Source organism: Physcomitrium patens, chromosome 7 (genome assembly GCF_059467195.1).
Source record: "Physcomitrium patens ecotype Gransden chromosome 7, ASM5946719v1, whole genome shotgun sequence".
Taxonomy (NCBI): Eukaryota; Viridiplantae; Streptophyta; class Bryopsida; order Funariales; family Funariaceae; genus Physcomitrium; species Physcomitrium patens.
The window spans coordinates 6,971,916-6,990,665 of NC_143416.1; positions in this window are offsets into that span (position 1 = coordinate 6,971,916).

Sequence of the window (18,750 nt, forward strand, 5' to 3'; positions counted from 1 at the left end):
TCGATGTTTTCTAAATATTTTAAAAATCTATTTTAAAGATTTTAGTAAAAATAGTTTTACCAATTTTAGAAGCTATTATAGAAAGTTGGAAGAAGATTAAAAGGCATCTTATGGATTCTAGACTATTTAGGTTTTTTTTTAAACATTATAGACATGTCAAATTTCATAAAATAAATTTTATTAAAAAAGACAAGAATTATAAATAGCTATAATAGTAGTTGTAGTAGTAGGATGTTATGTGTATACATTCTATATAGATTGTAGTATATTAGAGATTATTTGGAAGATAAAAGTAAAGACTTTTAGGTATTTATTTGATAAACTTCTCCCAGATCAAAGTATAAGAAGTGGAAATAAAATTATGTTTTTATTTTATGAAGCAATAAAAAGCTATTATTAGCAATAATGATATCATCCACATATACGATGAGAATGATAAACTTTGATCTATAATGAATATAATATATGCTACCATCAGTTGTTAAATTTATAAATTCAAGAGTATCGAGAAATGTATTGATTATCTTGAACTATTCCTTGGGTGATTGTTTCAATTCATAAATGGTTTTGTGAAGGTGTCACACCATATGAAGTTATAAAAAAATGACTTTATTTAAGATCTTTACATATATATATATATATATTTCTTCTTGAAAAGATCTATTTAAGAGTGTTATTTTAATGTTCATTTGATGTACATAGAAATCAAGTTGAACTGCTAAAGCAAACATGAGTCAAATTGATTGTATGCAAATGACTATTGAAAAAGGTTTTATTGTAGCCTAAGCCTAGAAGTTGGTTGAATTTATTTGCCACAAGGTGTGCTTTGAAGCGATCCACTACTCCAAAAAAATTGAGCTTAATTTTAAATATTTATTCACAAGAGTAAAAAAAGACTTTACTTTTTTTTCCATATATAAAATATACTTAGGAACTATATGATAACATTCTTTAAGACCTTCAACAATTTTTTATCTTGTAAGTCACATGTTTAATTTGCATAATAAGTTTCATATATGAGTGCTACATGACCAACTTATTCTTCAAGTTGTTAATATGTGTAATATGCAGAAAACTTGTTGATCAAATTTTAAACTATGAATACATAAAGAATTATATCTGTACACATAAAGTTTCTAAGAAGCTTTTTTATATGATATTATCAAATCTACCTACATTTAATTTTTATCTAACATTTATTATTTAGTTAGTTATGTATATTTGTGACATTAGCTTTCTTCTAAAAGATAGATGGAAATATAAAACAATAAATAGAACATGGTCTTAGTCAAAATGGGTATTAAAATCTCTTCAATTATTTACCACATTTAGAGTCTAGAATTTACAAATCATGTAACAACGTATAGATATGTCATTTGTATAGTTAGTTAAAACCATGGAAGTTTCTAGAATTGGACTTAGGTTAGTGGACCAAATAGGATCGTCTGTAGAACATTCTAGAAAAATTTAAGGTGATTATTTAGATGAGGCCCACCATAGAGTTTTTTAGAAAATGCTTAGGACAGTTATTTAGATAGGACCTACGATAGAATTTTCTAAAAAAAGAATTTAAAGAAGTTATATAGATAGAATATATTTCTTAGGAATATTTTAGAAAGTCTAGGGTAGTAAGACAAGGTATAAATAGGACTTACTAAGGCTTTTTGAGATATCTAGTGAGATATGGCTTTAGATCCTTTCATTTAGTAAAGTTTGGTTTTGCATCTTTTTGTTCACTTTTGTTATGTTTTGTTTTCGTCTTCTAAGTTATCTTTCATGTACTATTTTGTATAGTTTCATTCAATTTTTTTTTATTCTATTTTATCTTAATTTGTGATGAGATATTATATTGTTGTCAAATAGAAGGATCATGGATTTTTGAGATGGTCTCGTCTTGTTTCATTAATATTTGAGTAAATATTAGAATATTTATTTTTAGTAGTATATGAATAATCATTATATAGTTCAAGGTCAATTGTTGTCATCACGTTGGATATTGTGTTGAGGCTATTATGAGCTACTCTTCAAAAGTCAATTAGGAGGTGAAAAGATATTATAATAATACATTTCAATAGAAAAATTATAGTATGGAAAATATGGCAGAGCAATCCCTGATGGAGGCTCAAATACAATACTTCCTTGGCCAAATAGCTACTTTGCAAGGGCAAATAGAAGCCTTGAGGACAAGAGAGTCGACATTAGCTAGGTTAAAATTGAATAAACTTAGTACGTACTCTGAGACTTGAAGACAAGAAGATATATGTCAATGGCTCTTTAATATATGACAATACCTCCAACTATTTGAGGCAAATACCATTGAACGAATTATATATGCAGCTAGCTATTTGAGGGATGTGGCAGCCATTTGGTGGTGACATTGAGTTCAAAGCTATAGAAGTCAAGGTGGATTTTCAAACTGGGAGGAGTTTGAGATCGAATTCAGGAATCAATTTTGGCTCTTTAATATAGAGAAGATATCATGAGATCAATTGGTAAATCTTACAGAAGCTAGGTCAGTGTAAGTTTATGTCTTTCGATTCAAGTCCCTATATCTCTAAATTGATAATATTTTAAACACGGAAATGATAGATTGATTCCTACAAGGTTTGAAACTTGAGGTCCAATGAGAGGTGGAGCTTAGGAATGAGCAAACGTATGAAGATATAATTTGGATTGCAGAGAGGATTAATGCTATAGATTTCAGAAATTATGGAGCATTACCTATAGCATGAAATCTTCTGTCGCACTATAATATTATGGCACAATAACTAACACTAATAGAGATTGATGCCTTACAAGAATCATTGACACTACAAAGACAACATATATTGGTACAAAAGAGATTGTGTTTCTATTGTCGAGAGCTAAGCCATCAAATTAGAGGTTGCTAAAAACGTCAAAGTACAAGTATTAGTAAGACAAGGCAAATTTTCACTTTTGAAACTCACAAAGGTGATAATGAGTTAGAACAAAAAAACAAGGCTCTGTAATAAAGGTACAAATGGCCAGTGCTTTTTGTAGCTATTGTCTTTCAAAGACAAATGACATAGCCTTGGATATCTATAAAAAGAGCCTATTTATCCATCTAATGGTGTTGTATTGTAACATGACTATATGGTGAAAGATGATAACATGGAGCTTATTATAGAAGAGCCAATTTAAAAGATAAAATAAAAAATATAAATAAAAAATAAGAAGGTAGTAAAATATTTAGTAGTAATGTTGTCTTTTTAGAAAGGTAGCTTCTATTTACTTTATCATAGATAAGGCAAAATAAGGTACATTGGAAAAATAAATGATATAAGCATCTTTAGAAAGAAGTTAAGAGTAAATTCTAACAAAAATTATCTAGAAAAATTATATATTGATACTCAAAAAAGGCCGGTTGTGAATCAGGATCAAAATCAAACCCTGAGGTACAAAATCAAGCCTTGATGATGATTTTAGGATTCTTTTTGTAGTTTGGAGAATGAATTTTGAGAACAAACTAGATAGGATTTTTATGGGCATTATTTTTGTATGATTTGGATTCACAATGACTTTGTAAGAACTTTACAAAGTTGAGTTTGTTTTCGGATGACTTGGATTTTGTGAAATAAAATAGGATTGATGTTTTGGACAATTTCAAGAGTTTTGTAATAGATCTATAGATGAAATTTTGTAGATTAATGGTTATAATTGTGTTTAATATGTATTATAAATTTTAGCTAGATCTAATAATTGAATTAAAGGTTATTGAGGTTTAAGTGGGTCTAGGTCTCAAAAAGTAGAATTTTAGATCCAGTGAGGGTTTTTAAGATTTCTTACAATCTACTAGTTAAATTCGAATAAAAATTATGTATTTAAATAGTAGACTTGTTTTTCTTTGTTTGTGAGAATTTTAAGATTAATTGAATGGTTTGATGAGAAGAAATTGGCACTAAAAATTCAACATTTAGATTGGAAAAGAAGGCCAATCCAAACCTAAGCACATTTTTGTGATTATCATCCATTTGAAGTTAAGAATATTATCTTGCTCTTCAAAAATTTTGAGCTCAATCCAAGAGTTGGATTAGAAGAAATCAAGTGCTAAAGTTTTATATTTTTGAAGGATATTGGTTTTTGCTACTGGATATTGCTTATTGGTACTGGATATTGGTTTTTGCTACTAGATATTGGTTATTACTACTAGATATTGGTTTTTACTACTGGATATTGGTTATTGCTATTAGATATTGGTTTTTGATACTGGATATTGGTTTTTGCTACTACAAATTGATTATTGCTATTAGATATTGGTTTTTGCTACTACAAATTGATTATTGCTATTAGATATTGGTTTTTGGTACTGGATATTGGTTTTTGCTATTGGATATTGGAAATTGCTATTGGATATTGGTTTTTGCTACTAGATATTGGTTATTGCTATTGGATATTGGTTATTACTACTAGATATTGGTTATTGCTATTAGATATTGATTATTATTACTAGATATTGGTTTTTGCTATTAATTATTGACTATTGCTATTGGATATTGGTTACTGCTATTGGTTTTTTGTTATTGCTACTAGTTATTGGTTATTGTTATTGGTTATTGGCTACTGCTATAAGTTATTGGTCACTGTTATTAATTATTGGTTATTACTACTAATTACTGTTATCAAAGCTGATTACTATTACTAGTTATTTGTTGTTACAATTTTTCTTTTATCTTCCATAGCTAGGTACCCAATGCATTTTCAAGCTAAACGCAACGTAATATAATAATGACACTACTAAGGGGACAATTATGTCGAGTACTTGTAGATTGTAGTTCTACAAAAAATTATATCTCAACTAAATTACCGATGTTAGGGACATAGTCCTTAGACCTTTCTAGAGACAAGTTTCTAGAACCTTCTAGAAAGAAGTCTCTAGAAACTTCCAGAAGATTCCTTCAATATTCTCTTAGAATATTCTTCAAAGATTCCCCAAAGATTCTTCAAAGATTCCCTAAAGATTCCTTTAGAAGGCTCTAGAAGATTCTTAGAATATTCTAGTAGATTCTAGGAAGTTACTTGAGAAGCTTCCTAACTCTTGGGTAGTTGCTCGAGAAGCTTCATAGTTCTTGGGAAGCTTCTTGATGCGCTTCCTTAGAACCATAGGCCAGTAGTATATATAGGAGTCGAGGCTGAAGGGTTCTTCAGTCTCGACAACGCATCTCTTGAAGCTCTAGCTCAATTCTCCTAGCGTTACTCTTGTACTCATCTGATAATCTAGTTCTTGTCATTTCTTCTTGAACTTCTTGTTTAGATTTCTTGTTTGTATTTTTGGTCCGTGACAGTTTGTCGAGACTGCCTTTATCTTAATATCAGAGCTGAATCCTTCTTGTTTGAGAGCGGATTGCCCCTCTTCTTGAAGGTATTCTAGCGCTTTAGGGGTTGCGGATTACCTTCCTCTAAACTGATATTTTCTCAATCACAATATCAGAGCTTAGTTCTTTGAGGCAGAGAGTGGACTACCCCTTTCCTTGAAGATACTTGAGCGTTCTAAGGGTTGCAGATTACCCTCTCTTGGACTGATATCAATTCCTTCTTTTTGTTTAGCATAGCTAGTGGAAAAGACTGTTAACATCGATTTCAGAGCTTTGCCTTCTTGATAGAGTGCGGATTATCCCTCTTCTCGAAAGCATTGAGGCATTTTTAGAGGTTGCGGATTACCCTCCTCTAAAACTGAAATCGTTTAGTGTTTTTTTTCTTTTCTCTTCTCCGAGTAGATTTTAGTGACAGGTAGTGCTACAATTTTTTCCAAGAGACTTAGCAATTTCTTCTTCTCTCAAAATTTTAATCCATCTATTCTCTAAATATGGAAGTAGACCAGGTCATAGACAGTGCATTTCCACAAGTAGACAATAGAGTGGCAACTCTTGCAGATCTTCAAGCTCTTATGAATAGTGTATGAAAGGAGATTGCATTTCTTTGCAATCCAAGTAAAGAACCTCAAATTGATCTAGTGACCGAAGAAGCTAGACGCGAAATTCATAGCCTACAACAAGAGATTATTCGATTGAGAGAAGCAAGACATGTGTCACATACGACCCCTATAGATACTTCAAGGATTAGTACGAAAGAACCAAAAGCGAGTATGCCAAACAAGTTTGACGGAAGAAGAGCCAACTTCCGAGGTTTTGTGCAACAAGTACGGCTTTACCTACGCCTATACCCTTCTCGTTATCCGAATGGATTTATCCAGGTTGCTTTCATAGGTACTCTTCTATCAAGAAATGCTCGCTCTTGGCTTGCTCCACTATTGGAGAAGGATTCTCCAATATTGTACGACCTAGAGGCTTTCATAGAGAGACTTACTGTTGCGTTTGGAGATAGCGATCGAGAAAGAGTGGTTGAAAGAAAGATACAAAATCTGCGACAAGGATCACGTTCTGCTGCAATCTATACTGCAGAATTTCAACAGCTTACATGTGATCTTGATTGGAATGATAAGGCATTCATGACACGATTTCGATATGGACTAAGAGATGATATCAAGAACTTATTGATCACCATGCCTAAGGCGGATACTTTAGAAGAACTTATATCTCAGGCAATTATTTGTGACAACCGCCTCTTTGAATTACGATAAGAAAGACGATCAGGCTGGAGAAATGATAGAGCATTTGCTACATTTTCAAAAGGTCCAGAGAATCACTCCACAGATCCTGAACCCATGCAAATTGATGCGGTACGTTTCAAACCCCTCACAGTTGAGGAAAGGAAGCGACGGTTTGAACAAAACTTGTATTTATATTGCGGAGAAGTGGGCCATAAAGCTGTAGATTGTCGGAAGAAACAGAAGCCTCAAACAACAAGACTCAGGAGTATAAGCATGCAGGAAAACAAGGACGCCCAGCCACAATAAGGACCGTGCGGCTGGACATCTCAACATCCAAAATTAATCAAGGTTCCTTTTTCTCAGCTCAACTTTCAGATTGTTTTATGGTACCTTTACATCTGGGTATTCAAGAACTATAAGTCGATGCTTTATTAGACTCGGGTGCATCCGTTTGCTTTATAGATGAAGAGTTTGCCAAGCTTCACAATATTTCTCTTGTAAAGAAACTTAAGCCTGTCCATGTAGAAGTCATAGACGGACGACCATTGTCTTCGGGCAATGTTATCCATGAAACTAAACCATTGAAGGTACGTCTTGAAAACCACGAGAGCAATATTGTGTTTAATGTTATCAAGACCCTTTCATGTCCTATCATTTTGGGACTAACTTGGCTTGATAGATATAATCCATTGATAGATTGGAAGTTGCGGAAAGTGACATTTCCAACAAACTCCTTGAAGGTGGAATCTGCCAAGACAATGTCTAGAAACAAATCCTTGTTTATAGGTGCAAGGGCTTTCATGAAGGAAGCCAAGCAAAATACACCTCTTGTCATCTTCGCAACTCCGACTCGAGAAGATGCAACTTCGACTTTGGTTATTCCAAAGCAGTATGAAGAATTCAAAGATGTCTTTGAAAAGAAGAATGCTGATATGCTGCCAGAGCATCGACCCTATGACTGTGCCATTGAATTGCAAGAAGGAGCACAACCACCTTTTGGACCAATCTACAATTTGTCGCAGACGGAGTTGACTAAGTTGCGGAAGTACATTGACGAGAATCTAGCCAAGAACTTCATCCGTCATTCGAAGTCGCCAACTGGGGCACCAATCTTATTTGTGAAGAAGAAGGATGGCTCACTACGGATGTGCGTAGACTATCGAGGTCTCAACAAGGTGACAAAAAAGAATTGCTACCCACTGCCTTTGATCTCTGGTCTTCTAGAACAACTTAGGCGTGCAAGGATCTTTACAAAGATTGACCTAAGGGGAGCTTACAACCTTGTGCGAATCAAGGAAGGAGATGAATGGAAGACAGCTTTCCGAACAAGGTATGGCCATTTTGAATACAATGTCATGCCATTTGGTCTTACTAATGCTCCAGCGGTCTTTCAACACATGATGAATGACATCTTTCGAGAGCATCTAGACGATTTTGTTGTCATCTATCTAGATGATATTTTGATATTTTCTAAAAACGAGGAAGAACATGAGAAGCACGTTCGTCTGGTACTCAAAAAACTACGGGAGCGAGGACTCTATGCCAAATTGGAGAAGTGCTTATTTCACCAAATTGAGATGGAGTTTTTGGGATTCATCGCGACTACGGAAGGCTTGAAGATGGATCCAAAGAAGGTGGAAGCAATCATGTCTTGGAAAAATCCGAAGACGGTTAGGGACGTACAATGTTTTCTTGGATTTGCTAACTACTATCGGATCTTCATCAAGAATTATTCTCAAGTTGCTGCCCCTCTCACTCCGTTAACGTGCAAGGACAAGCTCGAATGGAGACCTATCGCAGAAAAAGCATTTCAAGATTTGAAGATGGTATTTATTACAACTCCAATCTTGGTACATCCCGACTTTACAAAGGCCTTTTATTTGGAGACAGATGCTTTGGATTTTGCTTTGAGAGCTGTACTTTCACAGATGGGCGTAGATGAGAAGCTCCATCCAGTTGCGTTCTATTCTTGAAAATTCTCTGCTGCTGAGATCAATTATGAGATCCACGATAAGGAACTCCTTGCTATAGTAGATTCTTTCCAAGAGTGGCGCCACTTTCTTGAAGGAACTACACATCCAGTGGCCGTTGTCGTGTTGTAACACGAGTATACAGTGAAAATAAAAAGAAAGGGGAATTTTATTAATATTCAGTTACCTCGAATATTGGGAACATCGACCAACTCCAGTACAAATACTGAGTGGTCAGGTTCAGTGACTCCGTTACAGTCAGCCGGGGCATACTGAAATGCTCCGTTCGATTCCAATAACGGGAGTCAGCAGGAAGAGAAGGACCAATTCACACGACGGGTTCGAGGAGCCAATTGGATCCAATTTCGATAATCCAATCCGGGTCCTCTTACCCAATATGAGACCTGTATTGGTGGGGCAACCCAATGCAGTCTAGTTACGGGAAATCCAGGTCTTACTACGGGTCTTAGCCAATCTGACGCGAGGACCAATTTGACCCAATTACGGGAACATCCAGGTTACTACGGGCATCTTTACCAATATAGGACCTGAATTGGTCGGGCGACTCAATGTGGTCCCGATTACGGGGTTCGATTCTGTTTCAGGCTGTCCTGTTCTCTGTGCTGTCTCAGGGAACGTTGTTTTCGGTAAATGGATTTCTTAAAGGCAAAAACAGAGGAGAAAGCTTGACGGCGAGAGCCAATTTCGGATCCAAGCTTGAGGTGGGAGCCAATTCCGGATCTAAGACGGAAGATTGAAGAAATTCAGAGGATAAGGTTAGGTGGGATATAGTTTTGGGGGTGGTTTTTTTTTTTGAAGGGAAATCGGGGGGGGAAGGATTTTTTCAAGCTTTTGCAAGGTTACTAGTTCGGTTTTTTTTTTTGGATGTTTTTGAAGATCAAGGGAATTAGAGAGAGGAGCTTCATGCTTCGGGTCGGGGAAGGAAAGACATAGAATTTGGATTTTTCTTCTTCGTAGAGTTTTGGGGAAGACTGAGGCAATCGCTGCTGAAGTCAGTGTTGTAATGGTGAATCGGGATTTTTAAATGAAGTGGGTTTGAATACTCTTGACTGTTTTGTGAAATCGAGTTACGTCTGTGATTGAAGGATTAAAAGGGTGTCTATAGGATTGAGTATGCGGAGTGAATGAAATTTATTGGGTTAATCTAACAAGACAGTCAGTGGATACAAGATCATAAGTACAAAGCAATATTGAAGGTTAACAGTTTGGGTTGTACGGGGTTCTCTGTAACGCCTAGAGACCTACCGGCTGGGGCAAAAAGGACTTTGACAAGCAGTCGAAGAGCACCCGTATAGATTTACGGTACATTTTTGCAGTCGTTTATATTCCAGCAGTCAAAAACTGATAGACTGCTTGACTATCGGCGAATCTCCATACTACCTTCTACAGCCAGACGCCCGGCGCGTTCTCGAGCAGGTAAGCACGTAATACGACATAAGTGGTGAACCCGACGTGAAAGCTTGAGGTAGAAGGTATTGGATTTCGGTTGATTTTATCTTTATTTTTATGGAAAACGAAAATAAAAATTTTGAAGGATTTTTGGGAGAAGTTTCTGGTGGGGAGTCTTCTAAAGGACAAGGTATGCACATGGATCCGTCTATTGTTAGTTTGTTTCAAGCCTTCTCATTGTCAATGCAGCAACAGCAAAGCAATGATCGGAAGGAAGCTTTGGCAACCAAAGCATTGCAAGCAGTGGTCAATAAAATTGATGAATTTGATGGGAGGAATATTTCAAGGTATTTAAGATGTTATGTTCGTGAAATGGAATTAAATCGGGTTTCTGAGAAGAAAATGGTTGCACTATTTGGACTTGCCACGATACCGGAGATAAGGGACCACATTACATCGATTACGGATCGTTGTGGGAATTCATGGGAGGATTTTTCACATGCATTGAAAGACGAATATTTCTTGGAAGATACTGATCGCGTTACTAAGAAGCTGTTTCTAGGATGGATTGAACGGCCCAATAAGAATTTGTAAGCAACAGAGCTACTAAGGGAATTTGAGAGGCAGTACTCTCAATTATCGAAGGTAGAAAAATTGACATTGGAGCCGAACAAAGTTGATCTATTTCTTCAAGCTGCTGATGGAGAATTGCAAGAGAAATTAGAACCCCTTCTTGAAGACAAAGAAGAAGATGAAGGATTGACAACGAAGTGGAAGAACGTTGAAGATGCGGTGGGGTTGCTTACAAAAAAAGAAAGGAGGAAGGATAGGAGCAATATTCCGAAAACAGTACAAGCACCCAAAGCTCCAGTACGTACAACACCACCGACAATGCCTACAGTTCAACCTTCGACATCCTTGTCAATGAAAGCAGATATGGGTATGGAAGAAATTATACGAGGAATGCGAGATCTTCAAATCAAATTGGCAAGACTTGAAGAGAATACTTCTATAAATAATTTGAAGAACGTTTCAAAACAAGGATATGTACAAAGATGCATTTGGTGTGATGATGCTTCACACACTAGAAAAGATTGCAATGAATTTAATAATATGATACGGCAGGGAATTATTTGCTAGAAAGATGGGAAGATAGCATTGAAAGATAGGGAGGATCTTCTTCAAACCAATTTTGGCAAGGGAGGAATGAAAGCATTGGTTCAAGATTACTTAAAAGAGCATGAAACAGTAGTACGAGAAAGTGCAAGTTATGGTGCTAGAGTAGATGATGAAATTGGTGGAAGTACGAAAACTAGTGAGTTTTGGGCTTCTGCCGTTTCTACAATGCAAGAAGGGAAATTACCTCGAGAAGCGTTATTGAGAACTGCAGCTACAATACGAGGAAGAACAGGTTGGGAGGATCCTGTTGAGTCTCTTTCAGTTCATGCATATATTGCTAAGAGCCAACATGAAGCTTTGATGGAAGAAAAAAGACGAGGAAATTTTGATGATACTAGAGAAGGAAATTCTTTTAAGAGGCAAACTCGAGGAGACAAGGCTCGGGAGGCAGCTTCACAAGAATTGCCTGTAAAGGATACCTCAGCATCATTGGAAGAAAAAACAACGGAGACAAAAGATAAGGGCAAATCAATTGCTTATAAGCTACTTTCTGACATTGAAGCGGCAACAAATTTGAAAGGGGTGTTGGAAGAACGTATATTAAACGCTAAGGTGGAATTCACATTGAAAGAAGTCTTAGGAATTGCAAAGAAGGAGTTTCATGACGTTATCATTGATAGCATTAAGTGAAAAAAGCAATTAATGGACGGAACTGGAATGAGTCATGCTATTGATGCAAGAATATATAAAGATGAAGAAGAGGTTGATATTGGTTAGAAGCAAGTAACAATTGAAAAGAATGGATATAATAAACGAGTACGTTTTGAAGATTATAGTGATAAAGAAATGAAAACTTTGAGTCATTATACTCAAAAGCATTGGGCAAGGGCAACTACTGAGGTATTGGTGAAGGTAGGAGATATAGAAGAACCAATAGTTGCTTTGGTGGACCATGGTTCTGAAATAAATCTCATGTCTAAAGATCTTTATAAGAAGCAAAAATGGCCAATTGATATGGAACATGGATGGCCAATACGAGCAGCTAATAACACACGAGGCGAATTATATGGAGCTTGTCCAGATGTCAAAATTCGGATTGGGGATGTTGCTACGGAACAACATTTCTTCGTTCAAGATACAACGTCTTATCCGTTGATTTTAGGACAACCTTATATCACGGCAACACGGATGGAAACAAAGGTTCTTGACGATGGTTCTGCTTATGCAAGGGTACGGAGCGAAGATGGGAGGAAAGCTGTATAATTTCTAACAGTACCTCCTAACCATGAACAGAATCGAGATAGGTTGAGGGAGAAACCATTGCCAAAGATTGTTGAAGGATTTAAGGATTTTGGAGAGGTACCACTGTAAAGCAAGATTATGGAGGTACAAAAGAGGAGGTACTCTCGCGAGATGAAGGTGCCTTTGATGCGAGTTTTATTGGTATATTAGAGAATGGAAATATTATGTATAAGAAAGTTGATGATTTTAAAAGAAAAGAAAGAAAAAGATTATATGATATTGAAGGACAGTTACGCAAGATAGGTACATTGCAAGATGATGAGAGGATTTTGGATGTTTATGAAGAAAATGGGCTGGAAGATTCATTGGAATTGATTACATCTATTGGGTTAGGGGATAATGATAAGATTGTTGAGATTCATTCGAGAGAGGTTTATACCATGCTTGAATCTTTTCAAGCACCAGAAGTCACAGTAGAGACGAGATATAAAACGGCAGATAAGAAGGTAAAGCCTGTTGCCGGACCATTACCAGAGGATTCTAAAGAACAAATGGGAGAAGCATCAAAAGAAGCAAGTTTAAGAGATCCAATGAGTATTGGACATCAGTTTACTGAAGAGACTTTTGAAGAATTGAAGATTGGTTCTGATGGTTCTTTATTGCCAGAGGAAATTACTTGCTTCAAAAAGATGTTGGCTAAACAAGGTAGATCGTTTGCCTTCGAATCTCATGAAATTGGGTGTGTGGATCCAAATATTATAACACCTATGGTTATCTTCACTGTACCGCATGTACCTTGGAATCTAAGACCGATTCCAGTACCGAGGGAACATTTACCTAAATTGATGGAACTATTGAAAGAAAAGATAAAGATGAAAATATTAGAACCTTCATTTACGCCGTATTCTAGTCGATGGTTTACGGTACCAAAGAAGAATGGATCACTGGGGTTTATTCAAGATATGCAGCCGGTGAATGCTGTAACTGTCAGGAATGCAGGAATTGGACCTATTGTGGATGAATTTGCTGAGGCGTTTGCTGGAAGGGCGATCTATTCAATGGGTGATTTGTATTCAGGTTATGATCAATTTCAACTTGCCGAAGGAAGTAGAGTTATGACAACGATGAGGACACCGCTTGGATTGGTTAGAATGTGCACTCTTCCTCAAGGCGCGACCAACTCAGTTGCGCATATGATGAATGGGATGAATAAGGTATTGAGAGATTTTATCTCGGAAAAGACTATGCCTTTTCTGGATGATGTTCCTATAAAGGGGTGCAGAGAAGGAGACAAGGATGAAACTTTAGATACGAGGGGGTGTCGCAGATATGTTGTTGATCATATACAAGATTGTGAAAAGATTTTAACTCGGCTTGGAGAAGTTCATCTTACATTATCGGATATGAAGTCCGTATTTGGAGTGCGAGAGGTTGTAATTGTTGGACATTTATGCGGATCTTACGGAAGAAAACCAGATCCGACTAAAGTTGATGCAATTGGAAGGATGAAAGAGGATTGTGGTTCTTTAAAAGAGGTTCGCAGGTTTTTGGGTGCATGTGTATTTTATCGAATCTGGATCCCTCATTTTGCTCACATAGCGGATCCATTATATGAACTGTTACGCAAGGGTTACCGATTTGAATGGAAAGAAAGGCATATTCAGACAATGCATAGATTGAAGAAATTATTGATGTCACCTCCAATATTGAGGAAGGTTGATTATAAGTGCAATAGACCAGTGATTCTTACTGTAGACGCTAGTCCAATTACCGTTGGATGGGCGGTGGGTCAAGATGATTCGAATGGGAGTAGATTTGCAGTTCGATTTGGGGCTAAAGTTTTAAGTATTTGTCAGCGTGCATATTCGCAAGTCAAAAGAGAACTTTGGGGAGTCGTTTCGGCTATGAAAGCTGAAAAGGACTATTTGATTGGGGCAGTAGTAGTAATTGAAACAGATTGCTTGCCATTGCTTGGAATGATTATTAACTGTTCAACGCCAGATATTGCAATGTTGAGATGGATTGCTTATATTAAGTCACTAAATCCAGAATTTAAGCATATCACTGGAAAGGACAATTTAGTAGCAGACATGCTATCTCGAGCAAGATACGAGAGGGAGGACGAAATGGTTGAAGACATTGATGATGTCGGATTGAAATTTTATTCAATATCAAATCTCAACAGAGAAGACAAGCTATTTCTTGAAGAAGCTTATGAAGGAGAGTTATTGGATATTGGTCATTATTTGAATACCTTGTCTAAGCAGGGGAATTGGTCTACAGAAAAATTCAAACAAATAAGAAAAAAAGCATATGGATTTTTACTTCGAGATGGATTCTTATGGAAGAGACCGAAGAAAGGAATTGGGATGCCACAACGAGTGATAGGCAAAAGGGAAGAAAAACTAAAATTATTAAAGGAGTTTCATGATAGTTTATGGGCAGGGCATAGAGGAATCTGGGCTACTTTTGCTAAACTCAAGGAACGATATTGGTGGAAAAATATGTATCGAGATGTGCTCTCATTTGTAGAGTCATGTGAAATCTGTCAATCGTATTCTAATATCCGACATCGAGATGGTCTTCATCCTACGTATCCTCTGGCTATTCATTTTAAATGGGTTGTTGATTTGGTTATTATGCCAGTTGGGTTATGGCAGATGAGATATTTGGTTTTAGCTCGTGAAGATTTATCAAATCAAGTAGAAGGAAGAGCATCGAGGACAAAATCTACAGAGGGGATTTGTAGGTTTTTGCTTGAAGATGTCATTTGCCGTTACGGGTGCGTAGGAAAAATCACTGCAGATCGTGGAGAATTAAATGCACAAGAAGCTCGTAAGTTCTTTGAAAGATGTGGAGTTAAACTATCACTGACTACTGCTTATAATCCGGAAGGGAATGCGAAAAGTGAACGCGGTCACCCGTCGATTGTGAAAGCATTAGTTAAAGCTTGTAATAGGAAGGTTAAAGAGTGGCCACGGCTTTTGTCATTTGCATTATGGGCTGATCGAACAACACATAGTTCGGTGACAGGATATATGCCAGTAGAACTTATGACAGGTCAAAAACCAATTATGCCGATTGAAGAAAAGGTACTTACTTGGAGTATGCTACCATGGGAAGATGGATTGACAAGAGAAGAACTTCTGGCTATTAGGATTCGACAATTGGAGCAAAGAACGGAAGATGTCCAGATAGCATTGGAAAGGTTAAAAAGAGCAAGGTTACAAAACAAGGCGTGATTCGATAAGCAACATCGATTGAGACCAAAAGCAATCGAGGAAGGTGACTGGAAACTTGTTTATGACAATAGTCTGGATAATCAACATAGTACTTTGCGGAAATTTTCAAAACGTTGGTTTGGACTATATGTAGTAACAACTGTTCATGATAATGCGACTTACTCATTACGGGAGTTAGATGGTACAAAATTGAAAATACCAATTGCAGGGAAGAGAGTAAAAATATTTAAACGAAGACACGCAGAGATGAATATGGAAGACCTTAATGAAGGTACAGAGATTCCGCAGCAAGAAGATGAAAGTGATATGGATAATGAAGGTGACGAAGACGAACTGGAGAAAGACGTAGGGGATATATTCTGAATCAAACAGCAATTGGGTAAATTGGTGCATACCGGAGGATGCACAGGTTCAGAGGGGGTGGATGTCGTGTTGTAACACGAGTATACAGTGAAAATAAAAAGAAAGGGGAATTTTATTAATATTCAGTTACCTCGAATATTGGGAACATCGACCAACTCCAGTACAAATACTGAGTGGTCAGGTTCTGTGACTCCGTTACAGTCAGCCGGGGCATACTGAAATGCTCCGTTCGATTCCAATAACTGGAGTCAGCAGGAAGAGAAGGACCAATTCACACGACGGGTTCGAGGAGCCAATTGGATCCAATTTCGATAATCCAATCCGGGTCCTCTTACCCAATATGAGACCTGTATTGGTGGGGCAACCCAATGCAGTCTAGTTACGGGAAATCCAGGTCTTACTAGGGGTCTTAGCCAATCTGACGCGAGGACCAATTTGACCCAATTACGGGAACATCCAGGTTACTACGTGCATCTTTACCAATATAGGACCTGAATTGGTCGGGCGACTCAATGTGGTCCCGATTACGGGGTTCGATTCTGTTTCAGGCTGTCCTGTTCTCTGTGCCGTCTCAGGGAACGTTGTTTTCGGTAAATGGATTTCTTAAAGGCAAAAACAGAGGAGAAAGCTTGACGGCGAGAGCCAATTTCGGATCCAAGCTTGAGGTGGGAGCCAATTCCGGATCTAAGACGGAAGATTGAAGAAATTCAGAGGATAAGGTTAGGTGGGATATAGTTTTGGGGGTGGTTTTTTTTTTTGAAGGGAAATCGGGGGGGGAAGGATTTTTTCAAGCTTTTGCAAGGTTACTAGTTCGGTTTTTTTTTTTGGATGTTTTTGAAGATCAAGGGAATTAGAGAGAGGAGCTTCATGCTTCGGGTCGGGGAAGGAAAGACATAGAATTTGGATTTTTCTTCTTCGTAGAGTTTTGGGGAAGACTGAGGCAATCACTGCTGAAGTCAGTGTTGTAATGGTGAATCGGGATTTTTAAATGAAGTGGGTTTGAATACTCTTGACTGTTTTGTGAAATCGAGTTACGTCTGTGATTGAAGGATTAAAAGGGTGTCTATAGGATTGAGTATGCGGAGTGAATGAAATTTATTGGGTTAATCTAACAAGACAGTCAGTGGATACAAGATCGTAAGTACAAAGCAGTATTGAAGGTTAACAGTTTGGGTTGTACGGGGTTCTCTGTAACGTCTAGAGACCTACCGGCTGGGGCAAAAAGGACTTTGACAAGCAGTCGAAGAGCACCCGTATAGATTTACGGTACATTGTTGCAGTCGTTTATATTCCAGCAGTCAAAAACTGATAGACTGCTTGACTATCGGCGAATCTCCATACTACCTTCTACAGCCAGACGCCCGGCGCGTTCTCGAGCAGGAAAGCACGTAATACGACATCGTATATACAGATCACAAGAATTTGGAGTATTTTATGTTGGCTCGGGTTTTGAATCGGCGTCAAGCTCGGTGGAGTATGTCGCTATCCAGGTTTGACTTTGTTATTACTTATCGGCCTGGGAAGCAACAAGGGTTGTCCGATGCATTATCAAGGAGATCATAGCTCGTGCCAAAGGCTGGAGATGCAGCATTTGATCAACAGTGCACGATATTGTTGAAGCCAGAGAAATTTCGGCTCAACGCAGCTATTGTACCAATTGATGCTGACTTCCTCGACCAGGTACGGGCCGCAACCATTGAAGATTCTCTAGCCCTTGATATCAAGCAACATGCTAGTGATGATAAATTCAAGATGGAAGGAGATCTAGTATATTTCGAAGAGCGGTTGTATATCCCAAAAGGGCCAACACGACTCCGAGTTCTTCAATCTCGTCATGACTTTCCAGTTGCGGGACATTTTGGATTCAATAAGACCTTGGAACTTATTTCCCGCGATTTCTGGTGGCCTCAAATGTAGAAGGATGTGAAAGATTTTGTTGTATCTTGTGACATTTGTTGAAGATCCAAAAGCCCTCGACATCGGCCTTATGGACTTCTACAGCCATTGCCTATTCCGCGCCGACCATGTTCTTCGGTTTCCATGGACTTTATTATGGATCTACCACCATCGAATTCATTTGACAGCATTTTTGTTGTCGTAGACCGGCTTACAAAGATGGCGCATTTTGTCCCCTGCAAGAAGACATCGTCAAGCGAAGACACAGCAAAACTCTTTCTTGATAGTGTGTATCGATATCATGGTCTACCAGATGATATCGTATCGGATCGAGGAACCCAGTTTGTGTCAAAGTTTTGAAAATCTCTTTTTGAAATATTGAAGGTGGATATCAAGCTTTCTTCGGCATTTCATCCTCAAACGGACGGCCAAACAAAACGGGTGAATCAAGTTTTAGAGCAATATTTACGTTGCACCATCAACTATCAACAAGATGATTGGGCCGCATATCTACCGCTAGCCGAGTTCGCATATAACAACACCCTTCATGCGTCAACTCAACAAACGCCATTCTTTTCCAATTATGGATACCATCCAAAGCTTGACTTATGGAGTTCGTCAACGATTAACAATCCGGCAGCTGAAGGATTGGTGAAGGAGCTTTTGCAGCTTCAAACTACATTGAAGCTTCAATTGCAAACTGCCCAAGAATCTTACAAGGCGTCCGCGGATAAATTTCGGAATCAGGCACCTAAATTCACGATTGGAGACAAAGTTTGGCTGCTTCGACGAAATATTAAGACAAAGCGGCCATGTGACAAATTGGACTATCGGAGATTGGGACCATTTGTTATCCAGAAGCAGATCAATCTTGTAGCGTATCGTCTGGAGTTACCAGCTACTATGAAGGTACATCCTGTCTTTCATGTTTCTTTGTTGG